At 47.8% G+C, this 10271-nt stretch overlaps 1 long non-coding RNA gene across 2 annotated transcripts; it reads right to left on the bottom strand.

Moving 5' to 3' along the window:
- Positions 1–5009: 5009 nt before the first annotated feature.
- On the bottom strand, positions 5010–9823 carry LOC121187365. Of its 2 annotated transcripts, XR_005894586.1 has the most exons (4): positions 9300–9823; positions 7903–8054; positions 7605–7783; positions 5010–6308 (listed from the first exon to the last, which is right to left on the bottom strand). It is a non-coding gene; the product is annotated as an uncharacterized LOC121187365 (long non-coding RNA). The 2 variants fall into 2 exon arrangements; XR_005894585.1 differs by lacking the exon at positions 5010–6308 and having other exon boundaries at positions 6784–7783.
- Positions 9824–10271: the final 448 nt, after the last annotated feature.

The raw sequence follows: 10271 nt of genomic DNA, 5'->3' as shown, positions 1-10271 counted from the left end.
TGCTGCCGGATGTTTCTGTGTTTCCTTCTGTGTGTGTGTGTCCGGGTTTTCGCTCTGTCCTCGTCTCACAGGCTTTTATTTTCAGATTAAACGTGTTTTGTTACCTTCAAGTGGAACCGGGCTAGCTGTGCTAAGCTAAGCTAAGCTAACTGGCCGTAGCTTTGTATTGAGCCTGCAGGTGTGAGAGTGGGAGCACGAACAGCTGATCTGCTGAGATCTTATGAAGCTTTTATTTATGAGTGACTTTACAGTTTTTATTGGCTGATAACAGAGTGTTTACGGTGTGAACAGGACGAGTCGGTTCTGGGTTTAACCGTTTTCCCATCGGTCAGAGCAGAGGTGAACTTCTCCCGCTCTTTCTTCTTTTCTCACGTCTCCCTCCTTTTCTTCTCGTTCCCTCTCTAAACTGTTTTCTTTTGCTTTCCCTCCTCAGGTTAGAGTTTCACTGATGCAGTGTCTCCTTGTTAATGAGTAGCTACACACACACACGCCCCCCCCCACACACACACACACACACACAGCTTGTGAGAACTTTGGACTCTGGCTCACCTGCACTTCCCCTGGCTGTCTTTGTCCCTAACAAACACACACACACACGCCTGGGAGGTGAATTCGTGCCCCCCCAGCTCAGCTTCCTGTCAGCTGGTTAAAGGAAACGGCTCCAAAGACACAGATTTCTGTTCAGAGCAATGAAAAAGGGTGGAGGGTGGAGAGGGGGTGGAGATCAGACCATCTCCAACAACAGGGAAATAAAAATGTCAGCTACATTCACCGTTGGGCTCAGAGCCAGGACGAGAGTCAGGAATCCAAACAGAGGGACCGGGGCTGAGTTTCTGTTGTGGGGCAGGGGGAGGGGGCAGTATGGACTCACTGTGGTTCTGGTTTCTGCGTTTCCTGTGTGTTCTGCCCTCATGTGTCGGTTTAACCCGTCGTTGTCTCGCCTGAGTTTGTTCCTGTCTCTGGCTTTTGTGTGTTTTGTGTTGCTGAGTGTTTTTCTCTCTGTTGTGGATGAGCCCTGTTTGCTGGCTGCCTGGACTTTCAACAGATTTGGGGGCTGTTGCTGTGACGCTCGAGGCTCAGGGTTTTTTTTCGAGAGGCAAAAGGCAAAAGTGCACAAAGAGCAACACAAGGAACAAACGCTGGAACAACCTGGCACAGACAAAGGGACAGAGGAGACTTAAATAAACTAGGGGGCGGGGAGAACAATCAAACCCAGGTGAAACCCATAAAGGCGGGGCAGGTAATCAGAACTGGAGGGAAAACTCCAGAGGGCAGGAAGTGAATCTGGAACTAAACAGGCAGGAAAAGATTTCAAAATAAGACATGAACCAAACATGAAAGGCAACACGAGGAAACCAGACCTAAGGGCGAGACATGACCCTCTGCTCCACCCCCAGGTGAGTGAGCATCCACCTGTTTATTGACCCTGGTCTGTGCTGCCTGATGTTTGTATGTTTGATGAAGGCGTGACGTTTGTTTGGGCACAGTGCAGAGTCCAGTCCAGTCCAGCTCTCTTCCCTCTCTTCTCTTATTGTTGCTGTTTTTATTGACAAACAGCAGCGTCGCAAACATTCAGGCCACGTCCCGTTTTCAGGCCGTGTCCTTCAACTACTGGACGGACGGGCACGAACTTTCCTACAGACGTTTGTTGGAACGACACTGTGAAAGGTGATTACTAAAAGCCTTTGGTGCCAGTTGTGTGAGTGAAACCCTGAGACGACAACAGACAGAGTGAAGAACACACACAGATGAACACACACACCTGTCACAGCTCCATCACCACCCCCCGACCTCTGACCTCTCCTCCTCCTCCCGCTCTCATTCCCACCTTGTTTTGGATACACACACAGTCTGTCTGTCGTCAATCCTGCATGACATGGCATGCAGTGTGTGTGTGTGTGAGAAAGTTGTGAGGAGGAAACAGGAACAGGAAGGATAAAGACGAGAACATGAATCAAGTCTTATTCTCACACACACACTGTCCATGGGAACGTCAGTGTGTGTGTGCATGTTCTTTCATGGCGGACAGCCGTGAGCCTCAGGTTTCTGCCTCTCTGTGAGGTCACCGTGTGTCACCGTGGTAACGACGAGGTAAAGCGGGACGTACGCTCTGTGGCGGAAGCAGACGGCCGCCCACCATGAGCCGGGCGCTGTCCCAGCCTCTCTGTGGATCACGTCACACAGAGTTGGGCTCTGAAGCTGCTCTGTATGAAGCGCGACACACATCAGGGTGATGTTCACTGTGCGTGGCGCCGTGGATCAGTCGGTCAGACGAGTGAAGGCGAGATTCGAACACTGGACTGATTTTTGAATTGAATTGAACTGAAGTGAGATCAGGTGCTGTGACCCGGGGAGGTCAGAGGTCATTCAGGGAGGAAATGACAGAGCAACAGACAGAGACAGACAGACCAGGACGGCTCTCCTCAGACGTCTGGTTAAAAAAAAAAACACAACAACATAACGACACAGGTGATTCTTACAGTGTCCACACTAAGCTGTGTGCAGTGAAGGGTCAGAGGTCAGTGAAGCTCAGGCCTGTTGCTCCTCCTCAGTTCTGAATATAAAGGTATAGGTTGTTTGTTGACAGTGGACGACCTGCTGCAGCATGTTTTTCACAGACGGGTCACGGGTGGAGACGGACTCTGACGTGTCTCATGGTTTTATACAACATGAGACACGTGAACATAGTATAACATGGTGCGTCCTCCTGTCCTCCCCCGTCTTCCTCCTTCCTTCCTCTCTATGCTCTCCTCTTCCTTCAGCGAGCCGCACACTTCTGAGGTCAGGAACCAGAGACCAACACACACACCACGCACACATACACACACACACACACACACACACACACACACACACACACACACACACACACCAACACACATGTTGCGTGTTGGTGTGTGTGTGTGTTGCGGACCTCGTGCTCCTGCTGCACCTAAAGTTTTACTTTGAATGAAATGGACGACTCTCACTGTGTCTCAGTAAACACCCCCAGCCCAAACCCGGTCCCCCCCCCCCCCCCCCCAACATCCACTGAGGTGCTGACCTTTGACCCCACCCTCCGTGGGAACGTCTTCAGGAGGATGAGCTGGCGTGACGACCAGGAGGACATTACCACGGCGTTGATGAGTCTAACAGAACCCCCAGCACCTGTCTGACCCCCCTCCTCCTAACAACACACACACACACACACACAGTTTTCACACCGTACAATTTTTGCACCTGAACAAAAAAAAACCTCTTTTCAAACAAACATGCTCATTAATGCAATAAACAACAACAAAAATGTCCTACCCACTGATGCTGTGGACTTCCCGCAGCCTTCACGCACACGTCCCAAGGACAGGATAAGACAAGACACGAGCAGGCAGTGGGAGCATCTTTACGTTTAAGAACTTCTCCCTTTAGTTTCTGTGGAAAACCGTGATTCGAAACCTGGTCACGCGTGTTCACGGACACATCAGGTTTCACCTTCGCTGTTTATTAAAAGTGTTATTTTTTGTGACGCTTGAGAAAAAAATAAGCCCCAACAACATCTGAACAACCTGCCTCCGTCACCGGGTCGAGGAGTGAGCGAGGACAGAGACACGGACTCACAGGTCGTTTACACATCAAAGGTTTTCATCTCTGTTTTACGCAGTCGATTTTCAGTAGAACCTGTTTTTACCTGTTCTGAATGGATGCAAACGCACGGTTCACCTTGTACAGGTGGAGCTCATCAGGTTCATCCGCTCCATTTTACCCCCAACTATCCACAGGTCACACCTGCGTGTGTGTCAGTGAGCTCTACACGTGAGTTTCAGGTCTTTATGCTAAGCTAGGCTAACCTGCTCTGAACTGAACAGCTTCACTTGAACCACGTGGTGAACACGTGAAACCATGAATAAAGTTGATGGTGTTCATGTGTGTCAGGCGGTGTGAGCACACACGGATCACACAGCTGATTCCTCGAGGGGAGGCTCTGATTTACGGACGTTGTTTGTTTGTTTATGGTTTAGTGAGGAATGCTGTGGGAACTGTCTGTCTCACTCTGTCTCTCGTTCATTCATTCACTCTGAGGTTTTAGCGTGTGACAGCGGTTGTGCCGCGCTGCGTTGTTGTGCGATGTGGTGATTGTGTTGTTTGAGGAAGCGTCGGCTGGAGCCGATAAATTTAGCCGTGAACTGCAGATTTCCAGGAACGCGTGCTCAGCAGAGCGGCCGCCAGAGGAAGCCGCTCCTCCCTCCGCTGTCCCTTCACTCGGCCGCGCTGATAACCTCAGGCCTGCGCTGCACCCACACTCATCACATCTGAGCTAACCTCCACATTCAGAGGATGGATTGTGAAATATGGCAAAGGTGTCTGGGACAGAATCCAAGGGAAGCTTGTGTGGGTGGAATCTGATAAGACAAGAGACGAGAGGGAGCAACGAACAGGGTCTGAGCAGGCAGAGACAGGAACCGAGTGAGGACAGAGACACACACACACAGACACACACACACACACACAGGTTCAGGTTCTGAGTCCAACACATCGTTTCACTGTTTCACTGAACATGTTAAAGACGCCTCGGCTCAGTCAGCACAACACAACACTAACTCACACTGACCCACAAACACACAACGTCTTTTTATTCTTCCTCCTTTTCGAAACCTGCCGGTGGCTAATTACAGCACTTGAGGACATTTGTCAGACTTAAAAGACAGGACGGACTTTGTCCCCTTTGACGACCGGAGGAGACAGATCGTCGAACCTTCAGACTAACAGTGAGTAAGCTCATTCATGAAACATGGTCACATGACGTCCTCCTGCTCGGATCTCAGGAGTTTCCTCGGGAAACGTCGCAGCAGCTCCGAGAGCAGGAGAAGAAGAAGAAGAAGTAGAAGAAGCCCTCTGAAGCTTTGAGCTGTGCACGGTCCGCTGCCACGGGAAAACTCATATTGTGTGTGTTTGAAAGTCAGAGCCGCCTCGTTAGTTAAACAATGATTAATTAATCACACAACATGTCACGTTTCCTGATTGACAGGCGAGCTGTGAGCTGTGAGCACGACGGCCGAGGCCCTGTGAGAAAAGAGGAAGAGGAAGAAGGTGTTGCTGTTGTTGAAGGCTGATAAAGATCGGCCGGGTCCTTTCCCAGGAGCAGGGGGCACTGTGTGTGTGTGTGTGTGTGTGTGTGTGTGTGTGTGTTTGTGTGTGTGTGTCTTCCTCTTGTTGTGTGAGTAACGTGAGTTGAGAGAAAGTTTAAATGAAATCTCATAGCAGGTTTCCAGGATTTCAGATGGTCATTTCCTCTATTTATTTATTTATTTATCAGTTAACTGACAAACTAATTCGTAGACTAACTTCCACCGTGAACCACGAACGTGTCAGTCGCTCGGAAGTTCAGTTTAAATGACGCGATGGTTTCAGATCAGCTGCTTCGTGCTGAGATGAGGAGAAATGTTCTGTTAACACGACGTCTCTGTTTTCTAAGCACTGAAGACTGTTTCACATCATGAAAGAGAACCAAAGAGTCTTAGTTATGTCTCTTCTGTCCACCAGCTGCAGCTCTGAGGGAGGAGGGCGTCCTGCGTCATCACCAGCTTTATTAGGTTTGTATCAAAGGCCTTTTCCTGTAAATAAATCAGGCTGTTTTCATTAATCTACCTCATCATTGGCCACTGGGCAGATTTCCCAGCATCTGTTCACTGTGCACCTTTAACATTCTTCTATAACCAACTATAAACATATATTCATCCGCTGCTGAAAATAGACCCATAACAAATGGACTGTTTCCTTCTGAGTATCTGACTAAAAACCACAGTGTTCAGCTGTTTTCGAGGAAGAGCCTTTTGACAAACAAAATCAAACCTTCGTGAGGTGTTCCTAAAGATTTGCACCTTCAGGAGGAAGCGACGGCTCAGAGCCGAGAGCCACAGACAGGAGACGATGAAAGTAAGAGTCTGTTTGGACCAGCAGCAACAGCTTTTCCTTCAAGTGCTTCCTGATGTTCTTAATGCTAACGTTGCTCTTTCACTACTCCACATTCCACGTGTGACAGGAAACATATTACTGATTCATTTTGCTGGGCAACAGGCTCCAGTTTGGCTGACCTCAGAGTGCATTGTATGTATCTGGATGACAGATTGTTCTGCTGCTGGGTTTCCTGTCAGACAGCAGCTATTGTCCAGCAGCCTTCAGACTCCTCTTATTTTCTGTTCCCCCTGAAGAAGAACTTTAACTTGTTGCTGCGCGGCATCGTTTGCTCTTCGCGTGATCCTCAGCCTGTAACCGGACGTTTACCGAACGGGCCGAGGGTACTCCTCCGTTTATAAACTGATGTTTCTTCCTTCCTGTTATTTAACTGTGAAACAATCATTATTATTTCATATTGATAAAATATATTAAAACATTAAAATTATTATTGTTATCATTGCCATTATTATTAATGATTAAAAAAATAGCGACCATAAACCGTCAATGAAGTCGTGCCAGCGGCAAAATATGCTAACATGCTAATTAGCGCAAACATTCAGGTAAAAAAGTGAGAAATCTACTTAAAGCTGCAACACAGACTCCTTCGACGGTCGGTTAGTACAGTCTACACTACAACAAGCCATACTGTCGCAGAAACCTATCCGAACATTGGCAAACAAACACGGACACTGCAGCCCCTGTCAACCGCTGGAGGTAGCCGAAGGCCTCTGGATGTAGCCGCCTAGCCCAGCCGATGCTTTAGCAAAGAGCTAACTGCCAGTGCCTGTCTATGGGGCTGTAAGAATTTTAATTCCCCACCCCCTACCCCCACAGTGTTCACGGAGGAAACTATCAATAGAGACCAAAAACAAAAAATGTACCAGGCTATAAATCTGTTTTTTAGCCTGTAAAGTTGGTTATTTTAACATGTGGGTCAATGGAGGATTGCTCCCTTCTGGGGCCAGCCCCCAGCGGCAGCTGAGAAGTGATCCTCACTGCTGAAACCTACAACTCCCCCCTCATCTGTTGTACTCTGGGCATTACAAGGAGTTTTATAGTATGTATATGTTGCAACACGAGTGGCTGGGAGTTGTTTGTGGGGGATTGTACAGTGTATTTTATGTTTTTACACTGTGGATAAATTGTCTGACTACAATTTCTGAACAAAAAAACAAAAAGAAAAAGAAAACGTGAACAAAATCAGCCTCAGCGACGAGAAGGACTGAACAAGGAGCGAAAAGCAAAGAAGAAGCAAAGCAACAAATAAACAGAACCTGAGCAGGGATACCATGACAAGAGACAAGAGACAAGACAAGAGGCATGAGACAAGGCGAACTGAACCTGAACAAAGGGAGATGCAGACAATATATACACTCAAGGTAATAGGCAACAGGTGACACCAATTAGGGCGGGGCAGACAATCACAAAGGCGGGAAACAAGACAAAGACAGGCAGTAGAACAAGACAAGATATACAGGGGCTGCGGTTTCAAAATAAAACAGGAACTATAAACAAAACTTAAACTAAACAAGACTGAAAAGGTCCCAGTGTCCACAGAAGAGTCCGAATCATAACAAACGTGTTCAGAAAAACAGGCCCTGAGGGTTGGTGACGAGCAGCAGCAGTTTATTCTCCCATGATTCACCTGCTGACTGATGTAAACACTTACTGACCTGCTGAATCACACAGTTTGGACGTATTTGCTCTGGAAACAGGGACTTCAGAGGGTCCAGCTCTAGGTCTGGGGACTGGGATTGACTGGACTGGTGTGACTGGTCAAAGCTCAGTGTGTAGCTTTAGCATTGTGTGGTTCCAGGGTTCGGGTGAGAGGTAAAGTTATGGAAGTTTCCAGCTGCAAACAGAAGTAAAAACATTCAAAGGTTAATGAAGGGAGGGAACATTATCAGAGTGTGTGTGTGTGAGAGAGAGAGAGAGAATGTTGTTTATGTGAAGTTTTGTAAATCCACTTACCTGCCAGATGTGCTGCAGAGCTTTATATGAAGTGTTCCTGCTTCATTCCCTCGGACATTTCATCACACAAACTTCGGCTCTGACGCTTTTTCTTCTTAAATCTGCTGCAGCGAAGACAAAACTCGAGCTGTGACGGAACCAACAAACGAAACCTGAGAACAAGAGCCGCTGTTGGTTAAGCGCTCCATCAGGCAGGTTTTATTAGCACACTTTATCAGCTTGAGTGCAGGTTATTGCAGTTCAAAGTGCACTGTGGCCGAATGATCTCATTTTATTCTGGTACAAATTTACAGTTTGATGTTCCAGATCGGCCTGAGTCAGCAGCTCTGCGCCACCGGCTGCTTTCTACACGCGTCCAGCAAACAAGAACACGTTTAACACTCAGCCAAGTGTAACACACTAAATACACAATTATATGAATAAATATAAATATACAAATTAAAAAAGATTATCAGCAAAATCCAGGATGAAGAGCTTTAATTTTATTTTATTCATTCTACACCTCGAGGTGTAAAAGCTAAAGTCTGCCTCACTGAGAGGAGCTGCCTTCTCACAGTGGATCCACCATCACACGTTCTGTCAGTTTCATGATGTATGAGATGATTATGTGTTTGTTTACAGCTGACTGTGTAAGAGCAGAGGATGATGGGAGCAGCTCAGAGCTTCCCGCGTCACTTTATTTGATGATAAACTGTGTGTTCATTAAATCTGTGTGTGTGTGTGTGCTCTGACCTCAGAAGCTTCCCACTGTGATTTCTATGAAATGCGACTCCGACCAACATGTACACACACACACACATACACACACACACATACAGCCCTGCAGCTGTGGCACACGGGGTTTTACCGGCTCAGAGCGTGATCGGCCGGTTTCTGTCAGACCGGGAAACGACAGCGACCCAGGGGCTTTTCTACATGTGACATTTTGATGTTTGAAAACAGACAAAACATTGTTGATTCTCGTCTTAAAGCAGGCGAAGGTCAACGCTAACGTGACTTAATGACAGTTACCTGTACAGGAAGTCACACCTGAGTGGGATGAGGTGGAACCACAGCAAACGTGTGTGTGAGGTAAACAAAGGTTACAGGAAGCCTGCCTGAAAACGCCTGCTGTTATTCAGAATCCACTGTGGGTGTTGGAAGGACTTTCCCTGTGCACTGAGCTCGTGTCTAATGTCCCATTAATCAGGTGGACCTACCAGTTCCACCGCAGCACACTGGCCTCAGGCTGAGAGCAGGAGCAGGAGCAGGAGCAGGTGTGACGTTCAGGTGTTGTGTCGCTTCAGTATACGCCATCACCTGATATAAACCTGGTCCAGTTGAGCTCCACACAGAGAAAAGGAAAAATAGGACATGCCACCATCATTCGGTGGACACTTTTGTCCACAGGGACTCACAGTGCTTCAGCAGATGGATGCTCCTCCTTCTCAAACGGGCGCAGTGTTCAGAGCGCTGCAGGGCGGCGGCAGGTAGAAGTCCCTTCCACTCCAAGTCCTCAAACCCGCGTCACCTTTTGACCTTTCGCCACAGGCAAATTAGAGTGAAGCACCGACCACAGACAGCTCAGAGAGGTTACACACAAAACCACACGTACAGTAAACCACGGCGGGGCGGGCGCCAGAAACTCCGTCTGTTCCCCCTGTTAACAGGAAGCAGAATCGTGTGTCACAGCTGCTGAGCTGAAACTTCAAAGACGAGCTGAGGCTGAGAGAAACCACAGACACGTGACTGAAACGAGAGAATCAGATAAAAAGGTGTGTTTTCTGTTTGTTTCGTTCTGGGTTTGTGTTTGTCCCCTCGGCTTCTTCAGAATCAGAACATGTCGGGGTCTGGTTCCTTCCTGGGAAACCGGTGACGCGCTCATGCTATGCTGATGGGAAGAAGCCCAGGGCTGAAAGCTGAAAGGCAATAATTGTGTGTGTGTGTGTGTGTGTGTGTGCACTGACACTTTAATCCCTGTCATGACGTATTGTCTATATCAGAGTGGAATGTGTTGCTTAGTCACCCTGCTCCATTAGGAGACGCTTATCTTGGCACTCCTTATTTGGAAGCTTTCATTTCTTCTTTTGTTGTTCAGAGCTGAATTGTGCAGTGTGTGTGTGTGTGTGTGTGTGTTTAGATCTCAGCTACAGCTGAGAATTTTCTGGTGAGTCTGTAAATTGTGTTTCCATGTCCATGAATAAATGTTTGTAAAACTGCTTAAAGATCATGAAGAAGAAAAAAGGAAAACTCCAGCTCTTCCCTCGTTTTCTTCCCGTTCAGACACTGCGCTTATCAGAAGTTCTCCAGGCGACTGTCTGTGACTCGTGGCCCGGGAAACTGTCCGTCAGTGCGGACTTCAGTCTTCATCTGTGTGCGTTTGAAAACCT

Source organism: Toxotes jaculatrix, chromosome 9 (genome assembly GCF_017976425.1).
Source record: "Toxotes jaculatrix isolate fToxJac2 chromosome 9, fToxJac2.pri, whole genome shotgun sequence".
NCBI classification, from domain to species: Eukaryota; Metazoa; Chordata; class Actinopteri; family Toxotidae; genus Toxotes; species Toxotes jaculatrix.
Note: the sequence above shows the minus strand (reverse complement) of the source record. Positions and strands in the feature narration are given on the sequence as shown.